The sequence below is a fragment of the Amblyomma americanum genome, chromosome 7 (genome assembly GCF_052857255.1).
Source record: "Amblyomma americanum isolate KBUSLIRL-KWMA chromosome 7, ASM5285725v1, whole genome shotgun sequence".
NCBI classification, from domain to species: Eukaryota; Metazoa; Arthropoda; class Arachnida; order Ixodida; family Ixodidae; genus Amblyomma; species Amblyomma americanum.
The window spans coordinates 48,071,518-48,087,366 of record NC_135503.1 but is presented as its reverse complement, the minus strand read 5'-3'; the positions used below and the strand labels follow the sequence as shown (position 1 = coordinate 48,087,366).

The 15,849-nt window shown below is 48.0% G+C and overlaps 1 protein-coding gene across 2 annotated transcripts in view; it reads right to left on the bottom strand.

Moving 5' to 3' along the window:
- The window catches only part of LOC144099046 (PR domain zinc finger protein 1-like), a 167,708-nt gene extending 152,147 nt beyond the window's left edge, over positions 1–15,561 (bottom strand). Inside the window, exon 1 of one of the 2 annotated variants that reach the window (XM_077632069.1) lies at positions 14,992–15,561. The gene's annotated coding sequence lies outside the window, so the exon portion shown is untranslated. The remainder of the gene's footprint in view (positions 1–14,991) is intronic. The other variant, XM_077632067.1, reaches the window with a different exon arrangement.
- Between the last annotated feature and the right edge of the window lie 288 nt (positions 15,562–15,849).

Below are 15,849 nucleotides of genomic sequence, written 5' to 3'. Positions count from 1 at the left end.
GCCGACGGCCAAGTGCAGCGCTCCGGTGCTGCAGCTGTTGCTGCTTTTTCCGTCCCCTTTTTTTTCATTCTCGTTTTTCATTTTTCTGTCCATCGGATGCGCCCACGAAGCCGGCTTCCGATTTTTGCTTTCTGTCTCTTCTGTTTGGTTTCTCTCTGCATTGTTTCCTCATTTTCGTTGCATTCATTTTTCTCAGGCGAGGCAATTGTTTTGCTGCGGTTTGACCCCGGCGCTTGCAGTGAACGCCAGCGCGCTGCTGTCACTGCTCGCGCGGCTTCGGCCCACGCTGGCGTACGAGTCCCTTTCAGGCTATCACGTTTCATCATCGTCTTCCATCATTTCCCTCCTCCCTGCAGCCACTGCGCTCCTACGCTGGGCGTGTGAACGCGAACTCTAAGCAAACCTGAAACACTTGATAGCCACTCGGACCCCACTCCATGTTACGCAAGGCAACGGAGGGCGTTGATGGTTCCGCATGGTGGAGGTTTATAATTCAGTGCCATCCGACCTGTCCCGTCAACGGGTGTGGTCTCCATAATGGAAATATCAAGAAAAGTTTAGTCCCGATAGCACACAGCAGCAGCACGTTAGTAGACTAGTTAACCAGCTCCAGGAAAGTTGTCAACTTGTCAACTAGCTTCATTTCCTGCTCCTCTTGGTTACTAGCGTTTCAGGAAGAGATGTAGCGACTGACGTATGTGTTATTGAAAGTGCTTTGCTTAAGGTAAATTCTCTCCGTTTCCCTAGACGCCAAACGTGCAGCCTTGTTTAAGGTTTCGTGCATAACTGCATTTCTACGGGCATTCTTTCGGACACTTAGCATTCTTTGAAAAATGCATTTTTCCTGAGCAGACTTAGGAGTGCTTGCGAGCGTGCATTTACCCTGATAGTCATTAAAAACCGGATGACAGAAAGCAGGACAGGTTTGAGGATGCAGTTAACAATTTCTTGTCAAACAACCTCGAACTGCGAACGTTATATTGACGGGCACACCGTCGACCCGCTCGCGTCCTGATTTGAAACGTGAGCGCCAGACATATTTCGTCTTTTTTCACTATGACTGTATCGAAATGGGAAATTTACACTCGCGATCCAGAGCAGAGGAGCCGAACGGCCCACTGAGCCGCTGGCGGGTATAGCAAAAAGGGCGGAACTGTGAATGTTTTTCACCAATTTGCATTGTTACGGTCATTGGGAGACACCCACCTCGGCATCCTCGGTAACGCTTATGTACACGCGCTATATATATGTCACCTATCAGTCAGATGATAATGTGATAACACGCACTATAGATAGGCATAAGAGCTACAATCCGAAGGCTGGAGTTGCTCCTTTAGGTCGGGAAGGCCGCTCCGCTGAGGAGGGCCGAACTTGTTTTCTCAGAGGTCGCAGGTTCTAGAACCGTCGAATGCTGCATCGCGGCGCGCCTATCGCCCCCTTGGCGAAAGGTCACCTGCAACCGCGTAGTGCGCTCTGCTGCTTGTAATTATCTACGCGGGATGCAGTGAAACAAGCTTCAATGTCGCACAACTTGACACGCGTCCAACGCGCTAACCGCAGATTCTGCACGGTCCCGTTTAACCTTGCCGTTCAGCTGCAAGTCCGCAGTCACGAAGGTTTCTGAATGTGTGTAGAGGCTGTTAGAGGTGAAACGGTAAATTAGAATTCCGAGGCTGTGCCCGCAAGTTGTCGAGACACGTCGTCCGGGGGTCGCGGTGAGTTATTTATCACTCGCGTGTTTATCTGCAATTGGAAGAAGTCTCCGTCCTTCGGCGGACATCCGAAATAAGCTTTCAAGTTTTCCTCTACTGGCTAAAAAATTTCATGATTTCAAGAAACGACATGAACTTGTGGAAATAAATGTGGCGGGCTTCAGTTAGGTCGTGACCGATGTTACACAAACTGACGCCTATCATGCAATAATTTGGCGATTATGCAATCGCGCCACCCCTGCCTATGCTCATAAGCTCTTTGATCAGCTATTTCAGGTGCTGAACAAACATCTCTTGACATCGCCTGTGTATACAGTTTATAGACGGTACAGCTGCGCTTTCCGTACTGCAGGACTTTAGATTTGTATTACCAACCCCTCTCCCCTGGCGGCAAGTTAAACAACACGTTGGTTTTGTAATGTGTACGCGTTCACTAATGCTGCATGCAGATGATTGTGCACCGTGATGATCCTTTATTGATCCCTCACTGCAATCAATAGAGTAGCCGTCGCTATTTGAGGTGCATAACCCATGTTATAACCCATATAGGTTTTCTTGAGAGCTCTAGCCGAAAGTATTGGAAGGTGCGACACGAACTCTCCTAAAATCACGCTATTTTACCACTGTACTCACTCAAGAATTCTGGCAATCCAAGGTATTCAATTTTACCTAGACGACACAAAACAAACTGGACAAGTGCGGGAGGAACCTCAATCCTCTAGTGGATAGCAGAGTGAGGCTTCCCCAAGCTAGCGGATTGAGCCTCCTCGCGCCCCCATTCAATTGGTTTTTTGTTGTCAAGAATGCCGCCTTCTTGCCATCTTGCCTTACATCTACCGTTTTATCCTAAACAGGCAATTTATAAAGTGCTTGGGATTGGGCTCGTTGGGATATCGTCATTTCAAAAGGTAATTTATGTGGGGCCGTCAGCAGTTTGACTTTTACAAGCGAGAGTCTTATATGATCCATTAGCGACGAAATCCGACGTCGTTATCGGCATCCAGGGAAAGCAGTCCACGAAGCCCTCTATGACGTCATCAGCGAAGGCAAAAACTTCTTTTGAACGTGCGGCGAATCGAACCAAGGACCTTCAGATTGCGAGTAGGCGAGCTACTGGCCGAACAAAGGTGAACCTAGTGTTTACGTTGCCTTACGTTCATATGCTAATGAGTAGGTGTGTTATTCGAAAGGAAGGAAACAATAAACTGAAAAAAATTAATGCTTTCGCCTTAAAAGCACGTAAGTAGCATTCAGTGTCCTCCGTAATTTTTTTTTCGATCGCACACCACCGCTTGCATCGACGGCAGGTATTAACCGCGTAAAGAGAGATACCTCGTCAACAACCCGTTGTGCGGCTGGACCACTTCCTCTTTCACACGGGCGCACATCGCGTCCCGCGAATGCCCTTAGACCGGCCTCGGCGTTCTTGGCCCGCGCATTCAATCCGCGCAGTGCATAGTCTTCCGCGCCCCGGTCGGTGTCAAAGTCTAAGCGCCGGTCGCATGCCACCGAAGTAACCAAATAAAGCAACAAACTAGAAAAAGAAAGAGACAACAACGCCGCCTCGTGTGTCGCACGGTCGTTCACCTTGTCGCAGGACGGAGCTAGCTCATTCTTACTCCTTTTCACGACGCTGCAGAGGCAGTATACCGCCAACGATCGTCACCGCGTTCTGCCGTATTCACCTCCCCTCACCCACGCCCTCTTTCCTGCTCTGTGTAGTACCTGAGTGTACCCTCATCCCTTGCATTCTTGCCCTCTTTCTTCGAGCACTTTATTGTTTTGCCACGGCTGTCCCCGACATTGCGCGCCGTGCTTTGTTTTGTGCCGCCCTCGCACTTTTCTACCCAGGTAGAGCGCGAACGCGTAATAATGACCCCCCCCCCCCCCCCCCCCCCGTCTTAAACGACGCTGAGCGCGCCTTTTCCGCGGTTCTGCTCCCTTTGTGCACGGATGGGAAGAAGAAAAGAAAGAGAGACACAGATGGATGGATGAGAGCAAAGAAAGAATAACAGTAACGAAAGGGGGAAGGCATGGTGGTGAAGGAAGAAGGAAAAGGTGAGGGAGTAGGAGGCTGCGGTGCTTTTGTTAAAATCGTTTCCTGAAACTTTTCTTCTTTGAGTAACGTCGTTTCTTCCTTTTATTTTCTTTTTTTTTATCTAACGCTCTTTCTTAGCTTCTTCTTTTGCCGCTCCAGGATCTGCTTGATCTTCTTCGCGACCTCTTCCTCAGCCTCGCTCGCCCCTCATCTCGCTTCGACGCTAAGTGAAGCCGCCCGACGCTATGCGGAAGAGCGTCCGCGTTGGTTGCAGCCACTTCGTCTATGTCTTCTTCTTCCGTACCTTACGTACTCACCCTTTCTTTTTCTTCTCTTCTTCTTCATAAAGAGGAAAGAGAGAAGAGCGAGGAAGAAGTAAAAGAGAAAGAAAGAATCACTTCGAAATGACCCTTCCTTAACTTCTTGCAAGCATCATTAGCTTTCGCACCTCCGTGCGAAAAGTAATGGTGGCTGCTAGTGATGAAGTTCCTGATGTGAGCTCAACGCTGGCTGATGTTTGTATTTATCAGCGGACGCCGAGTAATGCGCTAAAGTTTAAACTTGTGTCGTTTTATTAATTTTTTGTTGTTTTTCAATACAGTCGGGGGTAAACGTTAGCTAGCGTTATAAGCTCTGCGGGATAAACGGCATCACGAGCGGGGAGATGCTGGAATGCTGTTGCATATGGAATGATGTGCTGCCGCGATCAGCTTGCAAGGAAACTGCAACTGCGCTGTGACGAGCGTATGTCTTCATCTACCTCCTCAGGGAAGCAACAGGTCGCGGAAGCCACTGCGCATTACATATGCTAAAAATTCTTACGCACTGTACACGTTTATTATTGTGTAAATAGTTTTTGTGTATATTACCCCTCCTCCTATCCTCTCTTCCTGTCCCCTCACCTCTTTCGTTTCATTTCTCCATTCTGCCTGCTATCCTCCATTTCCGCTCCATTCCCCAGCTCAGGTGCTTCAGTATCGATGGCAGATGCCGGTTGCCGGGGCCAGCAAAAATCTTTTCCTTCCTTATTATTATTATTTTAATAAAATACTTACTACTACTACTGCTACTACTGCTGTTGCTACTGCTACTGCTACTACTACTACTACTACTACTACTACTACTACTACTACTACTACTACTACTACTACTACTACTACTACCACTCACTCACTCACTCACTCACTCACTCACTCACTCACTCACTCACTCACTCACTCACTCACTCACTCACTCACTCACTCACTCACTCACTCACTCACTCACTCACTCACTCTTACTCCCTTGTTTAATCATTAAATGTGTTCGTATCAAATCAATTCTGATTCAGTTAGGCTATCAGGTATAAAAATGTTAATTTGCTTACGCATTCCAGAATTCTCCACAGACTGCTTATTTCGCCTGCCAATTTGCATTTTGAACACTATGCGGCGCCTTTACAAAAGGCAAGGACTACTAAGAAAAAAATCAAAGGAAGATTAGAAACGATTAAACAGTCTAGAAATAAGCAATTGTGTGAAGGCCACCCAAAGCGAAAAAAGAAAGCGAGCTATGTGCTGAGGTTAATTTTTGCAATGTTGCCAGCATGCATGGCTCCCAGCGTAGCTGTTCGCCACTACCCGCTGTAACAGTCAAACGAACTTTGCGCGATCTGTTTTGTCCTCCAATGTTACTGTGTTAATAAGAAAACAGAAGTTCGCTGGAATGAGGATCCTGGGTCCATTGGAACTTCAGCTCCCGTTTGCTGCGTCGAGTATCGCACGTCCGGCGGCTCAGGCATAAAAAAAACGGCAGCGCCAGGTGATGAGCGGGAGTAGCGGCGCACTTGCGCCGCAGCGCCATCTCTCGGCTTACACGGCAACTAGAGACGCCCGTTGCAGTCGAAGGTTAAGGTCACTGCGAGCGCACAACTGAAACTGGTTCTCTGCCTCCAACCGCGCCCGCGGCATTGTTCGCATACTTCCGACCTGCGCCACTTTGTTCCGATGAGTGCCAGGCGACAAGGCCATCGAGTCGCGCTGACGTGGTTCGTAATTCATTATCGACCGTGCAAGGTCAGGCAAGCGCCCTTCCTTACGCAGTTTTCTCGAGGAGGCGTCCGACACACTTGTGGCAATTGCACTGTTCTGACCAGCGCTCTCCATGGGGTCACCCAGAAAAGATACTTTGAGCCTAATTGCTTATCGTATCAAACGTGGGACATCCGAACAAATTCGTTTGTTTCATTTCAGCACTCGTCACCCCTGTGTGGAGCAGGTGCTTTCATGAAAGCCGCGTAGCTCTGTCCATTTAATTTGCGGGGCATTTAGCGTAATTGTCAAATGGAGATAAACACATAGGCCGATATAATCGGAGGATTGGCCTCATTCGATTCTCAAAGAAAATGGCGCGAAATACACGGTCAAAAGAGAAACAAACACGACAGGACCATCGCGTGTTTGTTTCTCTTTTGTCCCCGTATTTCGCGCCGTTTTCTTTGTGAATCATGAACCAACTAGCCCAAACTAGAGTTCTCCTTCGATTCTATTTCCCTCATAACGTCCTACACGATGACTGACTGACTGATGCCTACGGTGCGCGGGGAGGTGGTATTGACACTGCAGCTAATACCAAAGAATGCAAAAGAGCAGAATTTGAAAAGAAAAAGACAAATTATCCAGGCCCCACGCAGTATTATGCATCTCGTCAATATGCTCGCTTTTACTGCCTGTTATTAGGAGAAAATGAATTAAAATGTGGGAGCTGTTTCTTTTCGAGTACAGGGAATACGAAGGTCATCAGTAACGAAATATTCACTGACGTTAGCTTGCATTCACATTAATCGAGGGAGACAAACTACCGCCTTAGTACACAGATGTAAGTCGAACCTTGTCATAACAAAACGTTTTATAACGAACTAATGGATATAACGAAGGAATGACAATTCCCCTTGGAAGCTCGGTCAACGCGGGCTATAGCGAAGCAATCGCCGAGTCCCTTCAACCTCGTTATAACGAGGTTGAACTAGTAACAATTTGAGAGCGTAGGCACAATCGTTCACAAGTGCTAACGTAGCAGCGAGGAAGCCCTGTTGTGCGTTGCGGAAAGCACATTAATAAGCATCGTACAAAGGCAGCTCTTACTTTAGCAATCACTTTTTTTTATCTCTTATTCCTTTGTGAAATGCTTGGATGATGCTGTAGGCCGCCTTCGTAAAATAAAGACCTGAACCGCTGCCAGCACTTTGGGGGTGCCTTCTTCTATTCCTCATTTCTTTCTCATTTGAACACTACTTGAATGTAGCTGCTCTTGTGAGAAGTAAGAAAGGCAATAAGAATGACATGTGTTTTTGTTAGTCGTCAGCACCAAATCTGATTTGTTTCCCCCCCTTTTTTTGCCCCGCCGCGGTGGCTCAGTGGTTATGGCGCTCGACTACTGATCCGGAGTTCCCGGGTTCGAACCCGACCGCGGCGGCTGCGTTTTTATGGAGGAAAAACGCTAAGGCGCCCGTGTGCTGTGCGATGTCAGTGCACGTTAAAGGTCCCCAGGTGGTCGAAATTATTCCGGAGCCCTCCACTACGGACCTATTTGTTCCTCTCTTCTTTCACTCCCTCCTTTATCCCTTCCCTTACGGCGCGGTTCAGGTGTCCAACGATATATGAGACAGATACTGCGCCATTTCCTTTCCACCAAAAACCAACCAATTATTCCCCCCCTTTTTTCCCCTCCAACATGGTTTTCTTATCTTCTCGAAGTGGTTTTTGTTACAGAACACTTTTGCGCGGCAGTGTAGTTAGACACTGAACGCAAGAACAGCTTGATAATACCGAGATAAGGAAGCCCAGTAAGGCGAAATGTATTAAAAAAAATAAGGGACACTTCAATCCATAAAAATAATTATGATTGGCCGCACAAAAAAAGAAAGAGTATGTAAAAATAAAAAATGAAGAAAGTAGCGAAGAAAAACAATTTTAGGGGCGATCAGTTGGAATGATGCGAATGAAATGTGATAGCACTTTGTTTCACTCCCCAACCTATTCCAATTTTGACTCATTATTATCGTATTTATTTTCGTAATCTCTTCTTTTATTATTTTTTCCGAGTCATTCTTAGTCCGGCGTCTGAATCTTCTCCTCTACAAGTGGGGAGGGGATTTCCTTCGCCACCTGCCACCGTGTTAGGTGGAAAGTTGGAGAGGGAAATCTCCCCAAACACCGCCTGTCACCTGCAACGGTTGACAGGTGCAGGTTTCACACAGGCGCCACCGTCGCCACCGCCAGACCGTTCTCGCCTTTATGTCACTCCTAATAACATCGCATTAAGAAGGCAACAAACATGCGCGCATCAGAGAAAAATCTTCCTCTATGATTACGCTTTTTCATAATGCCCTTCGTCAGTCACAACGACATGACGTCATGTGGCCGGGAGCGGAGACTTCACTGTCACGTGATCTCACGTGACCGCTCGCGTGGAGTGTTACTCCAACGACGACGACGCTCGCGCCACAAGTGAGCCACTAACAGCTGCGCTGTAAAAAAGAGCGCAGCACCGTCGCATCTTTGCGTCCATTCTCACGAAGCTCATAAGTGAGAGGGGTTTAATTTTGTAGCTTTGGCTGCCTTCTTGTTTCTCTCTATCTCTGTTTCATAATTTTTTGACGTCCAAAAACTATATATCGACTGGATTTGCCTCGTCTCAAGGTACACTGAGGGTTTTTACAGTGATGCTACTGCAAAAAACCCCAGTCGCAGCTGATCAATGTGGCCGAGTATCCTATGATCGCGTTTATAGATCTCGGTGATTTTGCGCATTTGTGACCCTTGATACCCTGCCCCAAAGATGCTAGATTTGCTATCTTCAGCTTGCGTGCTCCTGTCTCATCATCTTCAAAATTAATGCTTGATCAACTCTAACTTTGCGTCAGCCGTAATCATGGCAGAGCGAATTAGAAATCCGAACAAGAAACGCGCAGTACACTTGGGTGGTCTGGTTTTTCAGCGTGCCTTATATCCTTATTTTGTTGTGAAATGCTCGCATCCACTTCACTAGTTCAGCGCCCGGCCATTGTCTTTGACCCTGACGTGCGACATCCGTGTTGTGAAAGAAGCACGCGAGGGGGCCTCACTATCTCAAGAAAATGGAGCCGGTGACTGTGCACCGCGAAGGTAAATTGGCACTGAGAGGGAGGCGGGTAACCTTAGCTGCATTTCACTCGCATTCTCTACCAAATATTTCGCGGCACATGCGAAAAATGTGCTCAAACTTTAGTGCGCACGAGCTCTCCAAAGATTTGTTTTAGCTGAATTATTCGTTATATCCAATAATCTCCTTTTTATTTATTACCTTTAATCGTTGGGGGCTATAAATGTGAAAAGTACCAAAGCCTACGCGCCAGGTAAAAATTATCGGGTGTAGTACCAGGAGAAGATTTGTCCTGTGGTCGGCAAGTTTGCCTATTACTTTTTATACATTCTGCACTGTCACGGTTGACCTCACTCCCACTGCCTGCGTCACCAAGTCACTTCTCTGAGGCGCCCCGTTATAGTATACGCCGCGAACAACACGCAACCCCATTAAACGCGACGACCATATAGCCCGCCGACGCGTATGGCCCGTTTAGTCCGTGCAGTGGTCCTCTTTGTGCTCTTCCGCGGGTCGTCTGGAGCGTCGGGACGCGCCCACAAGCCCGTGCCCTGTGGCGCCCTTGAAAGACTTGGCGCACCTATTGTGTCGACCCAGACGGATGCGCGCGCCCCCCGCTCCCTCCGATGCACGTGCTAGAGGCGTCCGCAGCGCTCACAATGCATTGCGTCATTATTTCTATACCTCCAGCCGTACGTCTATGCGGGTCCCTTGAAGCTTGCCTCCCGCTTCCCTCCTTTCTCGGCACAATCACCGCCGGAACCCCTCCCCTTTCATTTTGGGGTTTACAATACGCGGGTTATGTATGTGGGAGTATATTGAAGTGGACGTTTAGGGCAATGGCGGTGAGGACAGGAGCGACCACGACTCCGTTCAGTGTTGGGGCCTCCGAACATGCATATGGATGAATGAGGGAAGAAAAAAAAACAAGGTAAACAAGCTGTGATGATTTTGGACAAGTCAACCATAAAAGTCAGAACCCTTGTGAGAGGGCAATCTCGGTTGAAGGCGCCACACGGTCAAGGTACACTTGTCGCTGGATGGTGGGCCTCAGTCTCCTCGAACGCAATCAGGAGATGTTATCGGCTGCGGGAATTCATGTTACTTGTTGGTTTCGCGTTTAGGTTTCCCGCAAACGGGTAGGAAGATGCCTTGGTCTGGCTACAGAGATCGGAAGATAAACAAATGCTCGAAGCGCCCATAGTTCTGGAAGCCACGCTTGATTGTGCAATTTAAATGTCATCGGTCAAGCCCAGAACCGTCGTCTGGAACGCGGCGGCTGCGTTTTTATGGAGGAAAAACGCTAAGGCGCCCGTGTGCTGTGCGATGTCAGTGCACGTTAAAGATCCTCAGGTGGTCGAAATTATTCCGGAGCCCTCCACTACGGCACCTCTTCTTCCTTTCTTCTTTCACTCCCTCCTTTATCCCTTCCCTTACGGCGCGGTTCAGGTGTCCAACGATATATGAGACAGACACTGCGCCATTTCCGTTCCCCAATAACCAATTATTATTATTATTATTAACTCCATAGTTTGACGACCCGGTATGGCCCTGTAGCTCACAGCGATATTCCGCAAGACACTCTTCGACATAGTCGTGCTCCTCATGTCAGAACAGAGAACTAGAGAATGCGCTCAAAATTCCGCTTGGTCGACGAGTAGTTTTCCCGCCGTTTTTTTTTATTCTGATTTTTATCAAAAGCACAGACGACTGTGAAAGGCACATTGCATTCGTTGCCTACAGCGAACGTATAAGGCGGCACTGTCAATGCCTATCTCAAGTACAACCTGTCCATTTGATCGCCGCTCCTAAGAACGTGTTTTTACGGCAAAGAGCCAACACTTCAAGGAAAGCTGCGTCGTCCTCGATCGCCATCGCCACTAAACAGGAAGGCAAGGCTGATAAAGCTCCATATCCGAAAGTGGTCCTTTTGATTGGCTTGCTGGTTATAAGTTCCTCGCAGACACTATTATTATATTATTATTGAAGTATGCGTTCAGATTTCTACACAAAAACGGGAAAGAACAGCGAAGGTGTGTGGCTGGGAAATGCAGCAAAGCTTTACTTGCTGTGAATAAATGATTAAAAATGAGGCTAAAGTTACTCATACGCAGCTAAACACCCATTCACTGTGCACAGTGCAGATATCAATCGATGGACGTAGGGTAAAAATAATGACTGAGCAAGTAATGCACGAGAAATAAGCAGAACAACCTGTGCCCGCTTACCATGGGAATATAGGAGACAGAGGAACTCGCATGCGTAAATAACTGGACGCGGAGAAGACATGTGCACAAAAAAGTAGAGGGAATAGAATCGCGTTATCGAATCGCGTTATCGAGCAATAAAGATAAAGGCAGCTGTCGTGAAGTAACCAACACAAAACTACATCTGACCAGAGGTCAGTTCCTAGTTTAAGTAACCATCATAACGTTTCAGTGCTCGCACGAACGCGTTGAAGTCGGCGAGATAACTATCAGCTCTTATCTGTGGTACCAATGACGACTGCTTCCATATGACAGTGTCTACAGAGCAGTGGACATGTGCCAAAGAAATCGGACAGCCATGGTGAGAACAGAAGGACGGGCTCCTGAAGGCGGCGACAGTCGGGTCCGAAGCGTTGTGGTCTCTCACATCACAAAAAGGAAGGTCCTGAGATAAGATGTTGCGTGGTGTATACGACTCGCTTCATTCGCACAGCAATATGAACTTGAGAGAGTTCGGGTGACCTTACTATGTGTTTTAGCCTTACATAACTGGGCGCCACTTCGTCGTGAAGGTGGCTTTATCCGGCGAGATGTCTTCGATATACAGAGCAGTGATTGAGCTGAATTATTGCACGTACCAGACTCACAGTAAGATGTGTGACCCCGGCATAGGTCACGAAACGTATCCCGGTAATTAATAAAGCGAGCTCACTCCATTGAGAAAAGTCGCCGTGAAATGCGTTAGACTCGAAAGCGAGCGGCGGCGCTGTAGTGATCGCCGGCTCTGATAACGGGCCAGCGACGCTATCTCGCCCGCTTATAGCATCAGCGGAGCTGTAACCTTTCTCGAGGTCCGAGGGCCTTCGGCCACAAGGTGAGGCGCCGACTTTGCGAAGGTGAACCCGGCGTCCTTTGCTGCCTCGCTTCGAGCAGCCTTCGCTCGGTGCCAAAAAATGTCTCGATCTCTCCGCGTTCTCTGAATGCGACTTCTGGAATGGAGGTGTTGAGTCTAAAGACAAAGTATTGTCTCCTACATGACCGCAATAGGCGATAAAATACGATATTGTGAAAAATGTCGTCAAGAACTTGCTTCTGTTAGGCACATCGCATGACATCCCCTCTTGTATGCATGCAAAAGCAAATCGAAAATCTAGACTTTATCAGCTTATCTTATGTGTAGCAGCAAAGAAAGAAGCACCTAACCGATACACAGCTAGCAGCGAGGAGTTAGTAAGTGAAGAGGGAGGACAGCTGGTATCGATGAGCAAACTGTGTTTACCCACGCAGGTGTTGAGTTGGTCCGTGAGGGAACGACACGATCGCTTGAGGATCGAACCGACTGCTGTATTTAAACGTGTGCTTACATTCCGCCGATGCCCTAGCTGGACGTGGTTTATAGAGCTCTGATCGGAGGTTCACACAATCGCCGTTGGCTGTAGCTTAAAAACCTGATTGCTGTGGGGACGCATGATATCTTCACGTAGTTGGCACTGCATCGTTAATTAGAGTAAGGTTAGAGTAAGGTGCCTTCTCGTTTCAAGCCCTTTGCCGCGCCATAGTCGAATTATTCGCCACATAGGTGGCTGAAGTTAAGCCAGTCTTGTAATAAATTGCCAAAGTCTGAAGGCATTAGCACTATCATGCGCGTTACGTTCCCTTCGTGAGTGTATGACTGCACAGATTGGCATTAGTTTTTGAAATATGGAAGTTCCAGGTAGTTGGGAAGAGGGCAGGTCACATAAAGAATTAAAAGAAAAATCACAGGCTGGGACACTTGAGACGGAAGCGTCTCGAGGACGACTGCTATCAAGCTCTCTCTAAAAAGAAAATGCCAATTTTGCTCTTTTATGTTTATTTATTTTTTCGGCCCCGTTTTAATTATTTGTGTCGACGTGGTAGCCAAATTGAGCTTATGAGGAGAACTTAATGCTGGGATCATCTTGAAGCTGCTTGAGAAAATATACTGATAGAAAATATTAAAAAAAGACTGCAATTTGCATCTGTTTTGTTCTTGCTCATAGGATTTTTTCTCGTTCCAGAAATGTTGCACGAATGTACCCGGCACTTTTCCCGACACTGATATATTTGATGTGCTGAGTTGCCAAAGGGTGAGCGTATGGGAACATCTCGTAAAGCGTTCCATCCGCTACACCAAGGGTTTCGAACGCTTCTGACGAGGACATGGCTTTGAGGCGCCAGTGTCTCGGTGGCCAGATTTACCGGTTTGCGATCAAGGAGAGGGACGTTAAAGAAATACGGACGAGGCTTAGGAATCTCCTGACGTATTCACTTGATAAAAAGGTAAAAGAAAGAGGAATGTGCGGATAAGTAGTTTTTGCCCCCATTTTCCGCCATTCTGATAGCGACAGCATTTCTTCATCGGAGCGTTGACTTGTGGCGCCCTTATCCTGAGCCTGCAGGCTTTAAACATCCGATTCTAGATACAGCGCTTGAATGTGATTGAGGTGCGTGTTATTAGTGCCTACAACACTGTAACAATGAAAACAGTCCTTATTGAAACAGTGGGAAAGCGGCACACGGGGAACTGGTCTTTCCGTCACGCCTTTGAACACAAATGTTTCTAACAGCACAATAAGGACCACCAGGGGGTATAAATTATTCTGTAGTCCTACACTGCGACAGCTTTCAAAGTCAAAGTCACTGCGGTGGCTCAGTGGTTATGGCGCTCGGCTGCTGACCCGAAAGACGCGGGTTCGATCCCGGCCATGGCGGTCGAATTTCGATGGAGGCGAAATTCTAGAGGCCCGTGTACTGTGCGATGTCAGTGCACTTTAAAGAACGCCAGGTGGGCGAAATTTCCGGAGCCCTTCACTACGGCGTCTCTCACAGCCTGAGTTGCTCTGGGACGTTAAACCCACATAAGCCCACAAACTCCTCTTTCGTAGTCAACCTCATGTCGACTTTGGAACGCTCAAACCTCTCTTACCGATCCACCGCATTCATTCATGAACTCGTGGGTCCCACTATGACAACGTGTGTAAAACTAGGTATCGCACAACAAAACAATATCTCTTTGAAGGGAAAGAGTCGAGCATTCTGGCTCCACTTGTAAGTGAAAAATAAAATAAAACCGATCAACAAAGACGTGAACTGTGCCTCAACGCGCCAATGCGAGTTATTTGTATGGAACTTCATCGTTGCGGAAACTCAGTCATCTAAGCTACCTCCGAAACTTTTGGATCGGCACGATTTGATTTCTATGTATTGAATAACATGATTCGTGTCCTGGAGAGGCCTCGAATGAGTCTCCGAAATTACGTCAACAAATGCCTCAACGTGCCTCAGTTCTTTTTTTCCTACAGTGCTTTTTTAGCCAGCATTTAGCGATCGGTCCATCTTAAGTTCTTCACGTTTACCAAGGCTAAGCCTCTCGCACGCCTCAAACAGGGAACACCTGACCCACTCCGCCACAGAGACAAACTGTGGCAGTTGGCAGCCGTTGTTCTGCTTCACTGCTAAGCATCTCTCTTTAGAGATACATGTAAACTCTTGCGGGAAAGCCTATGTACGGGACGTTTAACGGGATATTTACCGGCTTTTGTAAACTGGAGAAATTACGCGTTGACTCCGGCGGGTAGTGTTCCTAACCTGAGCTACTTTTGATCATTCTATAGCACGGCACTAAGCCTTCGATGTACCTGTTTGAAGACCAATAGTAAGTATTCGAGAATTCAGGGTGAACTCCACGCCCAGACCCACACCGACACAGTGCCACGGCCCAGATTTCTTTTCTCATAGAAATATGTCATCACCTATTACATCAATGTTGTGCGGTGAAGCAGAGCTCAAGATGATCATTTTTGTGTTTTCTATGCCTTTCAGCAACATGACATTTCTGTCGTTGGCTTGTAACAGGTAGAACAGCATGATAAGTAAAAAAGAAAACACTTACCGGCACGTTCAGCGGTGCAGCTTTGCATCCAGTCGCATGTGATCCACACGGACACTCGCCGCCACAGTCATGAATGCGATCAATCCACCCGGTCAAAATCTATACCCATCCATGCGCTCACACACACACACACAGCACCGAACCAAAATTGAAAAACAAATAAACGAAGGGAGGGGTAAATAAAAAACAAATAAACTAATAAATAGATGGGGCGAAATCCAAGCACGCACCCAGACACACACACTCGAAACTCGATGAGAACGCTGTCACTTCATGCTGGCAGAGCTTGGGCGTCAGCTGTTACACACAAGTCACCACAGATCCGTCTCAACCCGCTCCTCGCACACGGGCTCGCAAGTCGCTCGTAGCTGTAGTACAGTTCCTCGTCGAAAATGTGTTCGTAGTCGTTGTCGATGACACTAGCTTCGGCACCACTTGTTGCTTCTTTTGTTCTTTTTTCACTTTTGAGCCGTCCTTGCCTCAAGAAACGCGGGATCCTACACTGCACACGTGCCCCCTTCGGTGGGACCCAGATTCGTTCAAAACGCTGCCACCATCACGAATTTGTTTAAGTACTCCGGACGGGGTCCCGTGGTGCGCGCGTGCGTAGCTCGCTTCCTTCCGCGCGAGGGGGTTCCCGGTACCGGCCTCCGCCGGCGCTGTCTCGGCCAATGGGGGCGCCGCAGCTCCACCCACGTCATCGAGCGCTCGCCTCCTCGCCCAATCGGTGTCGCGCGCGGCCCTGACCGCACCTGCGCATCTTCCGGAGCATCTCTCCGGGCGGCTCGTTCGCGATCCGTGTGATCCGGGAGGAAGTGCGGGGCTCTCTTCCTTCCTTTTCCTCTACCCCTCTCCTTC